The sequence below is a fragment of the Nomascus leucogenys genome, chromosome 11 (assembly GCF_006542625.1).
Source record: "Nomascus leucogenys isolate Asia chromosome 11, Asia_NLE_v1, whole genome shotgun sequence".
In the NCBI taxonomy this organism is placed as follows: Eukaryota; Metazoa; Chordata; class Mammalia; order Primates; family Hylobatidae; genus Nomascus; species Nomascus leucogenys.
The window spans coordinates 9,749,182-9,765,978 of record NC_044391.1 but is presented as its reverse complement, the minus strand read 5'-3'; the positions used below and the strand labels follow the sequence as shown (position 1 = coordinate 9,765,978).

Genomic DNA, 16,797 nt, shown 5'->3' with positions numbered 1-16,797 from the left:
CAGGAAACAACAGGTGCTGGAGAGGATGTGGAGAAATAGGAACACTTTTACACTGTTGGTGGGACTGTAAACTAGTTCAACCATTGTGGAAGTCAGTGTGGCGATTCCTCAGGGATCTAGAACTAGAAATACCATTTGACCCAGCCATCCCATTACTGGGTGTATACCCAAAGGACTATAAATCATGCTGCTATAAAGACACATGCACACGTATGTTTATTGGGGCACTATTCACAATAGCAAAGAGTTGGAACCAACCCAAATGTCCAACAATGATAGACTGGATTAAGAAAATGTGGCACATATACACCATGGAATACTATGCAGCCATAAAATATGATGAGTTCGTGTCCTTTGTAGGGACATGGATGAAACTGGAAAACATCATTCTCAGTAAACTATCGCAAGGACAAAAAACCAAACACCGCATGTTCTCACTCATAGGTGGGAATTGAACAATGAGAACTCATGGACACAGGAAGGGGATCATCACACTCCGGGGACTGTTATGGGGTGGGGGGAGGGGGGAGGGACAGCATTAGGAGATACACCTAATGCTAAATGACGAGTTAATGGGTGCAGGAAATCAACATGGCACATGGATACATATGTAACAAACCTGCACATTATGCACATGTACCCTAAAACCCTAAAGTATAAAAAAAAAAAAAAAAGTCATTGTCCTAAGGAACTAAACACATTTGACTTCTCTAAGACCTGTCAAATTATTTTTGAAGTTCTTTTTGAAGAGGGCTATGTTTATTTACGCTTACCCTTTAGATACAAGAACACGCAAGGAGCAAGGAAAAGGAATGTCATTCAAGACTAGATGAGAAAAACAAGCAAGGACATAGAAATAATTTCAGTGGCCAAAGTGAAAGTGTGGCCAATTCTTCAACCCTCCAAAACAGTTCTTTAGAAAGAGCTTCTTAACAGTGCTCCTATTATTCAAGGTACCTGAAAGATATTCCCAGAGTTACTGCTCAATGGATTGGCTCTGTAATTTCCTAGCATAGTTTTTCTATTTCCTTAAAAGGCTTAATGTTTTAATGTTTCGTCTATTCAGAAAATCATTTTTTAAAAAATTATAGCATAACAATAAGTGGTATGTCTGAGGAAGGGGTGGGTGGGAATTCACCGATGCCTTCCAGGCTTCAATCACATTTTTACCTTGACACAACTACAAGGGAGTGCACATTTAAACCCCAGAAACAGTCAGACATTTGTGATCTTTATTACTTTTGGAATCACTTAATTTTTTTCAATGTTTGCTTTCTTTTTTAATTATTTATTTTTATATAATTAGAGGGCCCACATGCAAGTTTCTTCCATGCATATATTGCATAGTGAAACACTTAATCTTTTAATTAAGTCTCAAAATTGTTCTTCTGCAACAGAACATCAGGAAGACTGACACTGGTTTCTCACTGCCTCTGCATTCCAGAAAAACTAAGTTTCCAGGACTTTCATCTCTTTTGTCAGGTCCCCTAGAGGAGTCCTGCCCATGGGTTTCAATGCCATTTTTATGTACACTGAACTAGCATATTTTGTAGTTGGTCACTTGAGACTATTTTCCAGAGTGAAGTTAGTCCTTTGGGTTCTTAGTTTGATGTCATTTTAATATTAAAGACCTGGGTAGGGTATGGAGAGCATGAGAGGAGTCTGTACCATATTTTCTGGGATGTATGTATCAATGTTTCTGTGCATGAGAACGTTAGCTAAAGTTGTCTATCCAAATGATAAGCACTCAGGGTTAGAAACAATTGAATAGCCAGAATTTTGCTGTCTGTCAAGATGTCTCTCCACTGTCTCATAAGTGTTAGCTCATAAAGTGATATTCAAATGAGCTATGATTGAGATGGGCTTGGCCCCAGCACTGCATTTTCCCAAGGGAAGTAAGTTACACTGATTCTAATGTTACTTTGCTTTGCCAAGAATGATAACATTTCTTACAGTGGGAATAACTTGACAAGATAAAAAACTTAGGTTGCCAGAGCAGAGATTTTATGACAGTGAAAAGAGTCATCATTAGACCACCTGAGAGTAAATTTTTAAAGCAAATGGAAATATCAAAGGGAAGAGAAAAAAGCCAAAGGAAGGAGGAGAGCCATTAGGGGATAAAAGGAAGGGATGCATATTTTTGTCAGTTTTGCTCTGGTTCCCAATGCATTACATAAGAGAACTCTTCCTTCCTCTGTAAATATGCACAGCAATGATTGTCACACCTTCTCAAATCTGTCAGTGTTTAAAGCTGATGAAGGGCATGCCCTTGGCATTGCCATTGGAGAATGTCCTAATTTTTTTCCAAGTCATGTCTGTGAATCTAGACAGATGTACTGATAAAAATATTTGCCAAGTAGATATAAGGTTAACAAAACATTGCGCTGGTCTCCTTTTTAACAGTTAGAAGGAGAGCAAACTTGAATGCAAATGAGGGATTCAATTAGAAAGTTGCAGCCTGCCAGCATGTGGTGGATAGCAGAGAGAGACCAGGTGATCTGAAAGAAACAGGCACTCCATAATGATAACAAAACTATATTGGATAAACACGAGAGCTGCTTCAGCTAAGCTATGCTGCACTTCAATTTTTCCTCACATTTACAGCCAATAACTCAATGTCTGAAATTCCTTCCTCTCTACATATGCCACGTCATACCTGGAAAGCAAACTTCAAAGTTTTTCTTTTTCTCCAGGGAAAATATTTTCCAAATTTTTAAGTACTCACGGAATACACTTTTCAGCCAGGACTCGATTTCTGTTAACTATATTGACTCTCATAAAATTGACTAACATCATTTTTGCCATTCACTTCTCAGTAAAAATTCCATTGCTATGCATCATGTCTAGCCTCTTTTGTTAAACTTATTAGCATTAGAGTGTCCAAATCGGGCTCAAAGGGCAGAAAGCATGCATAAGATCTGAAATGTCCATCAGGGAGGTTCAGATCTGTTTAGAGACTGCTTTAGAGGCCAATGCAAAATTTTAACATGAATCTAGGGATTTCAAGCCCTGAAAGCCTCATCTGGATCTATTTTTCCAAAAGTAGCACAGGGCTTTCTTTGGTATTTGGCCAAACGAGGCTTTTCATCCTGAGTGTAAGCAGGTGGTCTGGTGCCCTGTGGAACCATCCTGGAAACATCACGTTGGAGTGGCAACAGTGCTCACTGAATGTCAGAGTGGAAAAGTCTGGCCTCTTCCAGGGGAACTTCAAAGAAGGCAGCGTCTCTCTCATCCTGTCTCCTCCTTAAATCAGGTTAATCACATTGAGGATATTCCTCAGGCTGTGCCTTACAAAGAGGCTCAGATGGTTTCACTGCAATTGATGGTTTGTGGCTATAGGGACGCAGAGTGAGAGAAGGCTAGGAGAGCTTCTGCCAGGGTCCTGAGCACCCCCAAAGTACTGGCACCTGGCCATGTCCTCCAGACACACTGTGAGTGTGATGCTGAGGTCCGAGTTTCCAGGAAATGGGTATGCTCACTCTTGAAATTATCCTGTTATAAAATAATCTCAGTGATTAAATAACCAAATCCATTTGAAAGGTAGCTCTGCCATCCTCAAAATTTTGTTATAGCAGAACTAGGATGACAGTGGACTTATGGGGCATAAATCTAAAAGTGAAGGTAACTCCAAAGCAAACAGGTGTGTGGGAAATTGCAGCTACTGGAGAGATGGGCTGGGTCTGGGGTACATTTAGTCAGAACAGGACCTCCTGGATGGCCAGCTGACCTGTATGTTCCTGAGTGACCATTGTTCCATGGACTGTAATAAACCACAAAGGGGTTCTATTTTAACTGAAGTAAAATGCTGTATTTAGTTTGGCTCTCTAACTGAATAAGTTCTTGAGTTTCCATTTTACCTTGACAGGGTGGACACTGCCATACCTACAAATACAAACTTCCAGTTTGAGAATGCCTTTTAAAAACACATTTGTTTTTCCTAGAATAGAGATGTTTGCCCATTAAGAAAATACCAACTGGGTAGCTTTCTTTATCTGTTATTTTGCCAATCAAGAATTCTGTTTTCTATATCTTCAGTTAGGCAACAATTTGGGTTACAATCACTGCTGTCATGAACCAAATATTCGCTGAGCTTCTCCTACAGACACAGTGCTTTGCTAAGCACTGGGCATGCAAAGGATACGCAGAAGTGAATTCCTGCTCTTTACATTCCAAACTGGCCGTGAGCACAGAATATATAAGCAGAAATCTATGCAGCAACATGAGGAAGCAGTTGATAATTGTCCTGACACAAATGCTAAAGAATTTCAGAAAGTATAATGACCACCAAGCGTTGGCATACTTAAGGAAGACTTTCTGCAGATCAAGTTTCAGCCTGTTAAACAAATTTACATGAGAAAAACAAACAACCCCATTATAAAGTGGGCAAAGGACATGAACAGACACTTCTCAAAAGAAGACATACATGTGGCCAACAAGCCAATGAAAAAAAGCTCAATGCACTTATCATTAGACAAATGCAAATCAAAACCACAGTGACATACCATCTCACACCAGTCAGAATGGCTATTCTTAAAAAGTCAAAAAATAACTGATGCTGGCATGGTTGCAGAGAAAAGGGAACACTTATACACTGTTGGTCAGAGTGTGAATTAGTTCAACCATTGTGAAAAGCAGTATGGTGATTCCTCAAAGAGCTCAAAGCAGAACTATCACTTGACCTAGCAATTCTATTACTGGGTATATACCCAGAGGAATATAAATCTTTTTTTGTGTGTGTGGAGTTTTGTTCTTGTTGCCCAGGCTGGAGAGCAATGGTGTGACCTTGGCTCACTGCAACTTCCACCTCCCGGGTTCCAGCAATCCTACTGCCTCAGCCTCCTGAGTAGCTCGGATTATAGATGCCCACTATCATGGCTAATTTTTGTTGGAATATAAAACGTTCCACTATACAGACACATGCATGTGACTGTTCATTGCAGCACTACTCACAATAGCAAAGACATGGAATCAACCTAAATGCCCATCAGTGACAGAGCGGATAAAGGAAATGTGGTACGTATACACCATGGAATACCATGCAGCCATAAAAAAAAAAAAGAATGAGATTATGTCTTTTGCAGGAATACGGATGGAGCTGGAAGCTATTATCCTTAGCAAACTAACAGAGGAACAGAAAACCAAATACTGTATGTTCTCACTTATAAGTGGAGGCTAAATAATGAGAACTCACGAACACAAAGAAGGGAACTACAGATTCTGGGGTCTACTTGAGGGTGGAGGGTGAGAGGAAGGAGGGGAGCAGAAAAAGGTAATGGGCACTGGGCTCTATACCTGGGTGATGAACTAATCTGTACAGCAAACCCTTGTGTCACAAGTTCACCTATGTGACAAACCTTCACATGTACCCCAAAACCTAAAATAAAACTTTTTAAAAATGTTTCAGTCTGCTTAAATGTGCTTGGCATGTTTCTGTTCGGGGCATGAGATAGACAACACTGGTGGCGATGGTATGTGTGAATTTGGTGTGTGTGCATTGGGGAAGAGGTGTTAAGGAGTAAGTTTCAGGAAGGGACCCAAGATTGGACCTCACTGCACAATGGCAAGTTCTTATATTCATCAGATCGTGTACATGTGGGTCACAGAAGATATAACCATGATGAATGGGTACCAAGAAATTTCTCAAACTATATTCTGAAGAAAACATAGTCCGGAGAAAGGTTGAGGATATACTAGTTTCTATCATCAAATAACTTTAAGAACTGCCGCAAATTTAAATCTCCCTTTTAAAGATGCAAAGGAAAAGGCATATATAAATTTCTTAGCACACCAATTTACATCCTTAGCACACCAATTTCCCTCCTTCTCACACATTTTGAAAGCACTAGTTTATGGAGATATAGAAAGTGCCCATTGTTCTGGCTACGAAGAATGAACATCAATCTGCAAGAAATAGAATATGATCAAAGGCTCCTGGGCAGATGGGAAACATGCACCAAGCGGTATTTTAGAAAAACAATTCTAGTGAGATTTGGAATATGGAACAAGAAAGAAAAAGAGTGCAACCAGGAAATGATTCTAAAAACCTTCTCTACCTCCATTCTAGTATGACTTACAAAAATGTTGGGGCTTGTGTTTGCTTTGTAAAATTTTTCTTTTCAGCTATGGACCACTTTCTTTAAATAGAATATTATCTCAAACCCTAATAAAAAAAGATGAAAGAAAATTTATCTGGTTAATGAAGGAGGAGGAGGGCTTCAAATAAGAGCAAGAAAACTAGTCTGTAATACACAGATCCTGGGAAAGAAGCAAGGACTAAGAAAGCTGTAACTTCACCAGGGACATATGAAATAATTTTCAAGTTGCATAATACACAGATCCTGGGAAAGAAGCAAGGACTAAGAAAGCTGTAACTTCACCAGGGACATATGAAATAATTTTCAAGTTGCATAATGCTGAATGGTCTATACACCATAAATGGTATGGTTTGGCTCTGTGTCCCCACCCAAATCTCCTCTTGTAGCTCCCATAATTCCCACATATTGTGGGAGGGACTAAGTGGGAGATGAGTGAATCATGTGGGTGGGTCTTTCCTGTCCTGTTGTTGTGATAGTGAATGGGTCTCATGAGATGTGATGGTTTTGAAAACAGCAGTTTCTCTGCACAAGCTCTCTTTTTGCCTGCTGCCATCCATGTAAGACGTGACTTGCTCTTCCTTGCCTTCTGCCATGATTGTGAGGCCTCCCCAGCCATGTGGAACTGTGAGTCCAGTTACCTCTTTCTTTTGTGAATTGCCCAGTCTCGGGTATTTCTTTATGGGCAGCATGAAAACTGACTAATGCAGGACATATGAAGTAATTTTCAAGTTGCATAATGCTGAATGGTCTATAAACCAGAGACATAGCAATCTAAAGTTACTGAAACAGGAGGTTATGAAGCTAAAAGGAAAGCTAGGTTTCAGTCCCAGTGGGACTAACCAAAAGCAATATGGCACGTGACCTTTGTGTATATCAGTCTCACTTTTAAATTTACCAAAAAACAGAGGGGAAAGAGACATGTAGCCAGGACTGAAGAAGTATTTTCTCTGACCTAGCATTGTGAAAATGACTAAACTTGCCTGGTGACAGCCCTCCCAGCCAGCTAATGTGATTCACACTATTAATGCCATGCCTGACAATCTTCACTATTTCCCTCCCATTTGCCACAATGGTGTACTGAACCAGTTATTATATTTTGAACCACATTACTCTCTCTAGGGTGAAATCCCTATTCTTCGCAGATTAAAATGGACCATGATCAACTCTAGATTTTAGTTAGTTCTTACTGTCCACTCTGGAGATTCTTTTGTTTTTGATATTTAAAAAGTTTACTTTATTAATAATCAAGAAAATGCAAATGTAAACCACAATGGGATAAAATTTCACACTCAATAAATTGGCAACAATTTTAGAGGCTGGCAATACCAAACACTGGGGAGGACAGGGAACATGGTGATCTTCAAATGGAGTGGGTAGAGTGGGTAGGAGTATAAATTGATTCAATCACTTTAGAAAACAGTTTGGTATTTCACAATACAGTTAAACATATCCATATAATATGACCTAACAATTCTTTTGTGTGTGTGTTTAAATTATTACATTGTGTGTGGAACAAATAAATATTATGATTAAATGAATGATGAATTGTTAATGAATTATAGATACATAAATATATCGTAGATCTCATGAGATACTTGAATATTTTTAAGTTATGGCTACTGTATTGGAAAATGTGTTTTCTTCTGCTTTTTTGTATTATAGTGATTAAGTAAAATGCCTTTTTACACTTTTTTAAATTTTATTTTTATTTCAATATTTTTGGGAGTACATGTGGTTTTTGGTTACATGCATAAATTCTTTGGTGGTAATTTCTGAGATACTGGTGTACCTGTCACCCAAGCAGTGTACACTGCACCCAATAGATAGTTTTACATCCCTCAAACCCCTCCCACCCATCACCCTCAAGTCCCCAAAGTCCATGATATGATTCTTATGCCTTTGCATCCTCATAGCTTAGTTCTAACACCTAAGTGAGAACATACAATACTTGGCTTCCCATTTCTAAGTTACTTCACTTAGAATAATGGCCTCCAGCTCCATCCACATTGCTGCAAAAGACATTATTTCATTCCTTTTCATGGCTGAGTAGTATTCCATGGGGTATATACATACCACATTTTCTTTATCTACTTATTGGTTGATGGGCATTTAGGTTGGTTCCATATCTTTGCAATTGTGAATTGTGCTGCTATAAACATGCATGTGCAAGTGTCTTTTTCATATAATGACTTCTTTTCCTCTGGATAAATACTTAGTAGGGAGATTGCTGGATAGAATGGTAGTTCTATTTTGAGCTCTTTAAGGAATCTCCATACCATTTTCCATAATGGTTGTAGTAATTTACATTCCCACCAGCAGCATAAATGTGTTCCCTTTTCACCACATCCACCCCAACATCTATTGTTTTTTGACTTTTTAATTATGGCCATTCTTGCAGGAGTAAGGTGGTATCTCATTGTGGTTTTAACTTGCATTTCCCTGATAATTAGTGATGTTGAGCATTTTTTCATATGTTTGTTGGCTGTTTGTGTACCTTCTTTTGAGAATTGTCTATTTATGTCCTTTGCCCACTTTTTATGGGATTTTTTTTTTCTTGCTGATATGTTTGAGTTCCTTATAGATTCTGGGTATTAGTCCTTGGTCAGATGCATAGTTTGCAAATATTTTCTCCCACTCTGTGGATTGTCTGCTTGCTGATTATTTCTTTTGCTGTGCAGAAGCTTTTTAGTTAATGTAGGTCCCAATTATTTATTTTTGTTTTTGTTGCATCTGCTTTTGAGGTCTTAGTCATGAATTCTTTCCCTCAGCCAATGTCTAGAAGAGTTTTCTTCCAGAATTTTTATGGTTTCAGGTCTTAGATTTAAGTCTTTGATCCATCTTGAGTTGATTTTTGTGTGAGGTGAGAAATGAGGATCTAGTTTCATTCTACTTGTGGCTTGCCAGGTTTCCCAGCATCATTTATTGAATAGGATATCCTTTCCCCAATTTATGTTTTTGTATGCTTTGTTGAAGATCAGTTTGCTGTAAGTATTTGGCTTTATATCTGGATTCTTTATTCTGTTCTCTTGGTCTATGTGCCTGCTTTATAGGAGTACCATGCTGTTTTGTTAGTTATAGACCTGTAGTATAATTTGAAGTTGAGTAATGTCATGCCTCCAGATTTTTTTTTTTTTTTTTGCTTAATATTACTTTGGATATGCAGGCTCTTTTTTTGGTTCCATACGAATTTTCGGCTTTTTTTTTTTCCTAGTTCTGTGAAGAATGATGATGGTATTTTGATGGGAATCTGTAGGAAGTATGGTCATTTTCACAATACTGATTCTACCCATCCATGAGCATGGGATATATTTCCATTTGTTTGTGTCATCTCTGAGTTCTTTCAGCAGTGTTTCATAGTTTGCCTTGTAGAGATGTTTCACCTCCTTGGTTAAGTATAATCCTAAATATTTTATCTTTTTTTTTTTTTTGCAGCTCTTGTGAAAGGGATTGAGTTCTTGATTTGACTCTCAACTTGGTTGTTGTTGCTTTATAGCAGTGCTACTGATTTCTGTACATGGATTTGGTATCCTGAGACTTTACTGAATTTGTTTATCAGATTGAGGAGCTTTTTGTGTGAGTTTTAGCGTTTTCTAGGTAAATGATCATATTATAGAGAAGAGCAACAGTCTAACCTCTGCTTTTTTGACTTGGATGCCTTTTATTTCTTTCTCTCGTCTGATTGCTCTGGCTAAAATTTCCAGTGCTATGTTGAAAACAAGTGGTGAAAATGGGCATCCTTGTCTTGTTCCAGTTCTCACGGGGAATGCTTTTAACTTTTCCCCATTCAGTATGATGTTGGTTGTTGGTTTGCCATATATGGCTTTTATTACTTTAATGTAAGTCCCTTCTATACCTATTTTGTTGAGGGTTTTTATCGTAAAGGTTGCTGGATTTTATCAACTGCTTTTTCTGCATCTATTGACATGATCATATTGGAGCCTCTGATTTTATGGTCCTTCCCTATTTTCCTTTGCTTTTCCGTTTTCCTTTCCCACCACTCCCCTACTTATAGTATACCACATATATTACATCAATTCCCTTTTTGAAGCTCTTAACACATTACCATAAGATTCTCAGGAGTAAAGCATACTTCAACTCTCTGACAAGGTAATAAACATAGAAAATGATGTGTATAATATTGGTGTAGGCATTGAGTTTTTGTTTATTTGTTTTTTTTGGCAAGGAAAATCAAGATTGCAATGAAAGAACATTCTCAAAACCATTTCTGCAATGAAGTTTGGTTTGACTTTAGGTAAGGCGAAATAAAGAGTTAGGGTATTTGCCAGGCATAACTTTGTACATAATACTTCCTTTAAGCAAATATTTAAGGTTTGTTATTGGGCATTTGTGAGGCAGAAAGAATGGCCATGTTGGGGATAATTGTGCAGATGGTCTAGTTTAGCCCCCTCCAGTCCAGTGCTCATCCCGTTTCCACAAAGACAGGCTGTAGGGGAATCTGGAGAGGAAGAAGGCTTAAACTGAAGGAAGAAACCTTAAATTTTTAAATAGTGTGACAAAATTCTTTCCCACTTAATTTGGTTCAGGCCTACATTTCCCATTTTATTTTGCTCAAGACCTTCAAAAGAAATACCAGATTAAGAAAAAAAAATAAAGCTCCTACCTTTGACATCAATCTAGGTAGTCCTTCATTGTAATAATGAATTTAAAATATATACATATATATTACATTTTTACATATTTTATGCTTCAGCTGACAGCTTCCATGTGAGAAGTTTAAGTTCAGAAAGAATGTAATCTATTTTACTTAGATCAGAAAATCTTTAACATTATAAAACAGACTTATTAACGGTCTGAAAAAAATTATAAAAAATGTTCTTGTAGGTAGGTGGAAGAATATTTAGAGAGCTTTAGGCTAGCGAAAGCAAGTGATTAAAAAACATTTTGCTTCCATCTGTAAGTGAAGCATTCACTACTTAAAACAATCCATCACTATGCAGAAAAAAAAATTTGCAGTTTATTAAAATTCTTCATATTTAGTAAAAGTCACTTCTTTGGACTTTTTTAAAATTTGAAAACACAGATATATGCATATGTATGCATTTTAATTTTTCTATTATTTTGTAAATAGCAACAAAATAATGATACTGCTAAACTCTATGTACATTATGCTTTCTACTGAGAAGAAATTTGATTTCATTAAACAAAGCAATATTAGAGGTCAATCCTACTAGAACCAAATTTTTTGTTTAACAAAAGACGTCAAGCCACAATGTATCAAATAATTTCATGTGATACCCAATATAACCAAATTCAAGAACACAAAAGAATCTGAATAGCCTCATGATACTCTTTAATGGGATTTGACGAGCATTTTTAGTCTCTTTAAATCATAGCAAAATATATTCATCAGAGAACCTCTTTTTTCACTTAATCTCTGCATTTAACAGCAAAATAAAGAAATACAAACATCATCAAAAGCTGTATCACTTACCATAAATGCCTGTTGAGATGCAGGGAAACGCCTGTGAATAAACCACAAAAATAACAATGAATATTAAAGAAACAACTCTATTCAACATCATCTTTCTCAACATCTATTTTGCTTGATAATGGGATGCCCTCTACTTACATATTCAGAGCTATGAGTTGGAGTAGCGGACACTGGAAATGGGGATATTTGATTAACTGGTAACTGTTCCCTATCAGCAGTTACATCAGCTCACAAGAACCAACTGCTAAGTTTTCAGGAATCTTGTGAGGCAATTGTTAAACAGTTATTATTAAGAAATTAAATTATATAAACCTACAATGAAATAAATTATATCAAAACACAGATAACCAATAGTCAGAACTCATCCCTTTCTAATTGCTTTGCACATTTGACTATTACCTATGCTCTTCAGATTATGTATGTCCGTTGTATGTGAATGGGGAAATACTACACAAGTCTCTCTTTCCAGTTCCATGGTATATGATGTCACATCAGTTGCTTAAAATCTGAAAACATGAATTAACATTCATGACCCATATTGTGGGACAGTTAAAACCACAGACTGGCTATGGATACATATTTTAGGTAAAATTCAACAAAAGCATTCTGTGAAAATCAGTCAACTATTTAGAATGTATAATAAAGAGTATTACATATATTATTATTGTATGTAAATTGTGTGCTACACGTTCTTTATGACAGTACAATTTAAAAGACGCTTATATAATATATACCCCTTTTTTGACAGCCAGTCTTTAAACATTTACCAGCACAGTACTGCTTATGCCATATTTTGCTTAGCAGTGTTTAGAGAATTTGATTGAAAAAAATGAATTGACAAATGTAAATGTACATTTTACTCTAAATTAGGCTTTCTAGCTATAGAAAGTGGTCTGGGTGTGGCAACTTTCTCTGCCAATGGATTTCTGTGTAAATTCAACCAAGTTGTTTTACTCTTTCTGGCCTGTATTTTTCAATTGTAAAATGAAGATAATGCCCACCATACAGAAATGTGTTGTGGACTATTGGTGGGAATATAAATTAGTACAACCTCTACAGAAAACAGTACGGAGATTTCTCAAAGAACTAAAGATAGAACTGCCATTCCATCCAACAATCTCACTGCTTAGTATCTACTCAAAGGAAAAGAAAGTATTATTTTTTAAAAAACCTCTATTCCTACATTTATCACAGTGCTATTCACAATAGTAACAATATGGAGTCAACCTAAGTGTCCATCAGTGGAGAACTGGATAAAGAAAAGATGGTAGGTGGAATACTACTCAGCCACAAAAAAGAATGAAATCATGTGTTTTGCAGCAATATAGATGGAACTAGAGACCATTATTTTAAGTGAAATAACTCAGTCACAGAAAGACAAATACTACATGTTCTCACTTTTAGTGGTAGCTAAAAAATGAGTACACATGGACATAGAGAGTGGAATAATGCATTGAAGACTCAGAAAGGTGGAAGGAGGCAAGGGGTGAGAAACTACCTGAAGGGTACAGTATATGTACACTGTTAGAGTGATGGTTACACTAAAAGCCTAGTCTTCACCATTACACAGTATATTCATGCAACAAAAGTGCACTTGTACCCCCTAAATCTATAAAATAAAAAGTGAAAAAAGAAATGTGCTATTGGAATTAATGACAGAATTTTTTTTTAAGTTACTGGCACTATGCTAGAATCTGAAAACTGCAGCTGCTATGAACCGTAATAACTAACGTTACTATTGAGGTCAATAATAATAAAAGATCTAAGTCCTTTTTGTTTATATCTTTTGGCTAAATGTGTACTGCCTTTTATTTCTATTAACATTATTACATAGCCTATGTTTGTTTATTCCCTTTGCATGATGCTCTATTAAAAATGTCAAAATTTATGTGATTTTGTTTCAGAGAGAGTACAAATTGACTCTGTTAAGCTCAACTGTATGTCTGTAAAACGATATAGGCTTTTTTCTGCTCCTGCGGAAGTCTTTACTATTAATAGTAAATTCTACTGTTTATAATGAGAAAGTAGAACAGTTTCTGGAACACAGTAGCTGCTCTTTTTAAATTAAATTTATGAGTCAATGCTTTGATTCCGAGGGTTCTTGAGGTGCCAATAACATCTGAACAATGTTCTTAAATGACTTAATCATTCAATGATACAGATCATGAAGCAACAGTGTAACGCAAATTCTGAAAGTGTTGTAGTCTCTTTACAGGCATTCACCAACACTACCAATAGGCGTTACTCTCCATATGAAAATCAACTGCAAGCTTACTGTATATTTGTTACGATTAGAAAGGACTCAGAGTTCAGGAATAGTCTACTTAAAAATACAAATCAGAGAGGATTCAGAGTCATCCCCACATTTGTGCCATGCCAGTCATGTTCCACTGTACCTTTTAAGTAGGATAAAATTGAGTTTACAGCTTGAGCCCCAGGAATTCCATGGGAGCAAACTGAACATGTGAGCATCATATATCTCATGTCTGGAAAGAAAAAAAAAATGTTTGAGAACTGCTGCATTGAGCCTTCAAGGTGTAGGGAAGGCAAAATTTTACCTCTACCTTCTTAGAGTTTTTCTGTTGTGGCTGATACTTAAATCGACACAAGACAGATGAACAAGAAAAAAAAATACAATACAAATGTATTGAATTCAAGTTGTATGTGGCATTGGAGGCTTCATAAGAAAATGGTGACTGAAAGATGCAGTTAAAGTTAAACACATATACTAAATTAGACAAAGAGTAGTAGATTATGAAGATGTGACAAGGTAAAGGGGCTTGGGCTAGGGTAGTTAATTGGGTGAAGTGACAAGAAAGACAAGAGTTAGTTTAACGAGGTGTGTTTGGACAGATTTCCAGTGGCCTCAACTTCCCATCCTTGATGATAAGTATGACACTCTTCTTCTAGTACAGGGAGGATATGTTTCATGTGGAAATTTTATCTCCTGCTTTTAAAAAGGACTGCAAGAGTGTTCTTCTTGCACCTGCCCCTTTTTTAAGTGCCTTTGACTCAAAATAGTCAACGTGCCAGAGGGGCACATATTTTGGGGTTGTATGTTCTGAACTCTTTCAAAAGGAAAGCCAGAAGATAGCAAAATGTTTTCAACAAGATGGCCCACTTTAACTCACATCTTGGTGTCCTTCCAATTCATAATGTGGGGCAGTTTACTGAACTACTCTGAGCACTGCTTTTTCCTTTAGTAAATGGAAACTTTGAGGCCTGCCTCAAAGGGTTTGTAGGAGGAGTAAGAGAAATAAAGAACATGAGCATTGTATCTGAGAAGTAGTAATATCTTGATTAGTGATGACTCCTCGCATGGATGCTGTGATGTCCACCAGGTTCTGTTGCTCCACAGCAAGCCTTCCCAACCTCAGCACTACTGATATTTTGGACCAGATAATTCTTTGTTCTTGGAGGCTATGTGCATTGTGGTAGGTTTAGCAGCACCCCTGGATGCTACCAGCTAGATATCAGTAGCATCTCTCCAGTTGTGCTAATCAGAAATATTTCTAGACATTGTCAAATATTCCCAGGGGGAAATAATTCACCCCTGGTTGAGAATCACTGACCTGGAGTCTAGGACCTAGAACCCAGCAGACAGCTTTCAACTATCAACCTTTTCAAGGACTGCCTCAGCCATAAAAAGCCACCTCACCCAGAATCATGCTCCTGCCCAGGACAGTTCACACCAGTAACTGATCAATGAAGTGGTACAAGGCCTGGCCACCTTGGCTCATCAGTACAACACTGAAGGGTCCTTCCAGCTTCAGAGTTCCTCACTGTGCCTGTAGGGTCCATCACCGGGTCTACATCCAGCTCATCTTCTCCTTCAGCCGACTCCTGTTTCCTCTCTCTCTCTTCCCCAGGTATTGATTTAAGGGCACTCCTTAATAAACATCTAGCATTCTACACTCTGTCTTAGAGTCTGTTTTCTGGGAACTGATCTGGGCTAACTCCCTTTCACTTCCCTCTTAGATACAGCCATGTGAATCTTTCTCCCATCAGATCTAGCAGAAGAAAAACATACTGCACAGTTAATGACAAGTTTCATTTGCCTTAGCTCTCAGTTCTATCTTGGAATCAATCATGCAACTTAGTAATTGAGTCTGAATGTACCAACTGCCTTGTCTGTTTTAACAAGGACAAATAGTTTCATCTGGAAACGACATCGTTGCCTTGAATGTGAAAGCAAATGGTAGTGTAATGGAGGATGACTTTGGTAATATTATTGCATTAATTCAAACAAAAAGGCAATGATAAAGCAGAGATGGAAATAGAGTATCGTGGATGGAAATAGAGTATCGTGGAAAAAAATTCATTGTGTAAAATAACTTTGCACAGAATTCATCTAAACTAAGCCTCCTCCATTAATCATTTTTTATTACTCAGACAGAGACAGAGAGAGACAGGGAGAGAGAGATTGAGAAAGAGCAAGTGAACAAGCAAACTAACGACTTTTGCAGCACACAGTTTGTGTTCTCTGCCATAATAAACTTCTGATGGGGCCATCAGAAGTGAGTAGCATGAGATTTCTTTATTTCAAAGCTGCATTTAACATAACCACCTTCCATGCAAATACCATCCCATGGAGGAATGATAAATTGTACCAAAACCCATGCCAGGTGTTGCACATAACTCAGCAATCACCTCTAGAACTTGGAGAATGACATTAGCAACCCAATTTGTGAGCCTCCAGATTCTCCTTTCAGCAAACTTCAGGAGCAGTATGTCTCCATGCTAATCAGGCCTGAGCACCCAGCCATCAGAAATTCAAGGGAGACAAAAAAAAAAAAAAAATCATTTGAGGCCGAGGCAGACAAATCACTTTAGAGCAGGAGTCAGAGACCAGCCTGGGTAACATGGTGAAACCCTGCCTCTACTAAAAATACAAAAAATTAGCCGGGCATGGTGGCACATGCCTGTAGTCCCAGCTACTCAGGAGGCTGAGGTGGCAGAATCACCTGAGCCCAGGATGTTGAGGCTGCAGTGAGCCATAATTCCACCACTACACTCCAGCCTGGGCCACAGGAGTGAGACCGTGTCTTAAAAAATAAAAATAAAAATAAAAATAAATTTGACTTAAGAGTGGAGAATTTTTTCTTATGTGAAATTATAGATTGGGCCACCAAGTGGGAAATACTTTTATAGCCCAACATGTTGGTATCAAGCAGATTTGCAAAAACACTGAAATCCTTAAGGCTGTAGACTCTGTCTCCCATTCCCTTGAAAGTCTGTCTTCATTTCTTC

At 37.6% G+C, this 16,797-nt stretch overlaps 1 long non-coding RNA gene across 1 annotated transcript in view; it reads right to left on the bottom strand.

The window, feature by feature from the left end:
* The window catches only part of LOC115837217, an 813,290-nt gene that overhangs the window by 60,646 nt on the left and 735,847 nt on the right, over nucleotides 1-16,797 (bottom strand). Inside the window, exon 3 of the long non-coding RNA XR_004032226.1 lies at nucleotides 11,548-11,578. This is a non-coding gene — a long non-coding RNA (uncharacterized LOC115837217). The remainder of the gene's footprint in view (nucleotides 1-11,547; nucleotides 11,579-16,797) is intronic.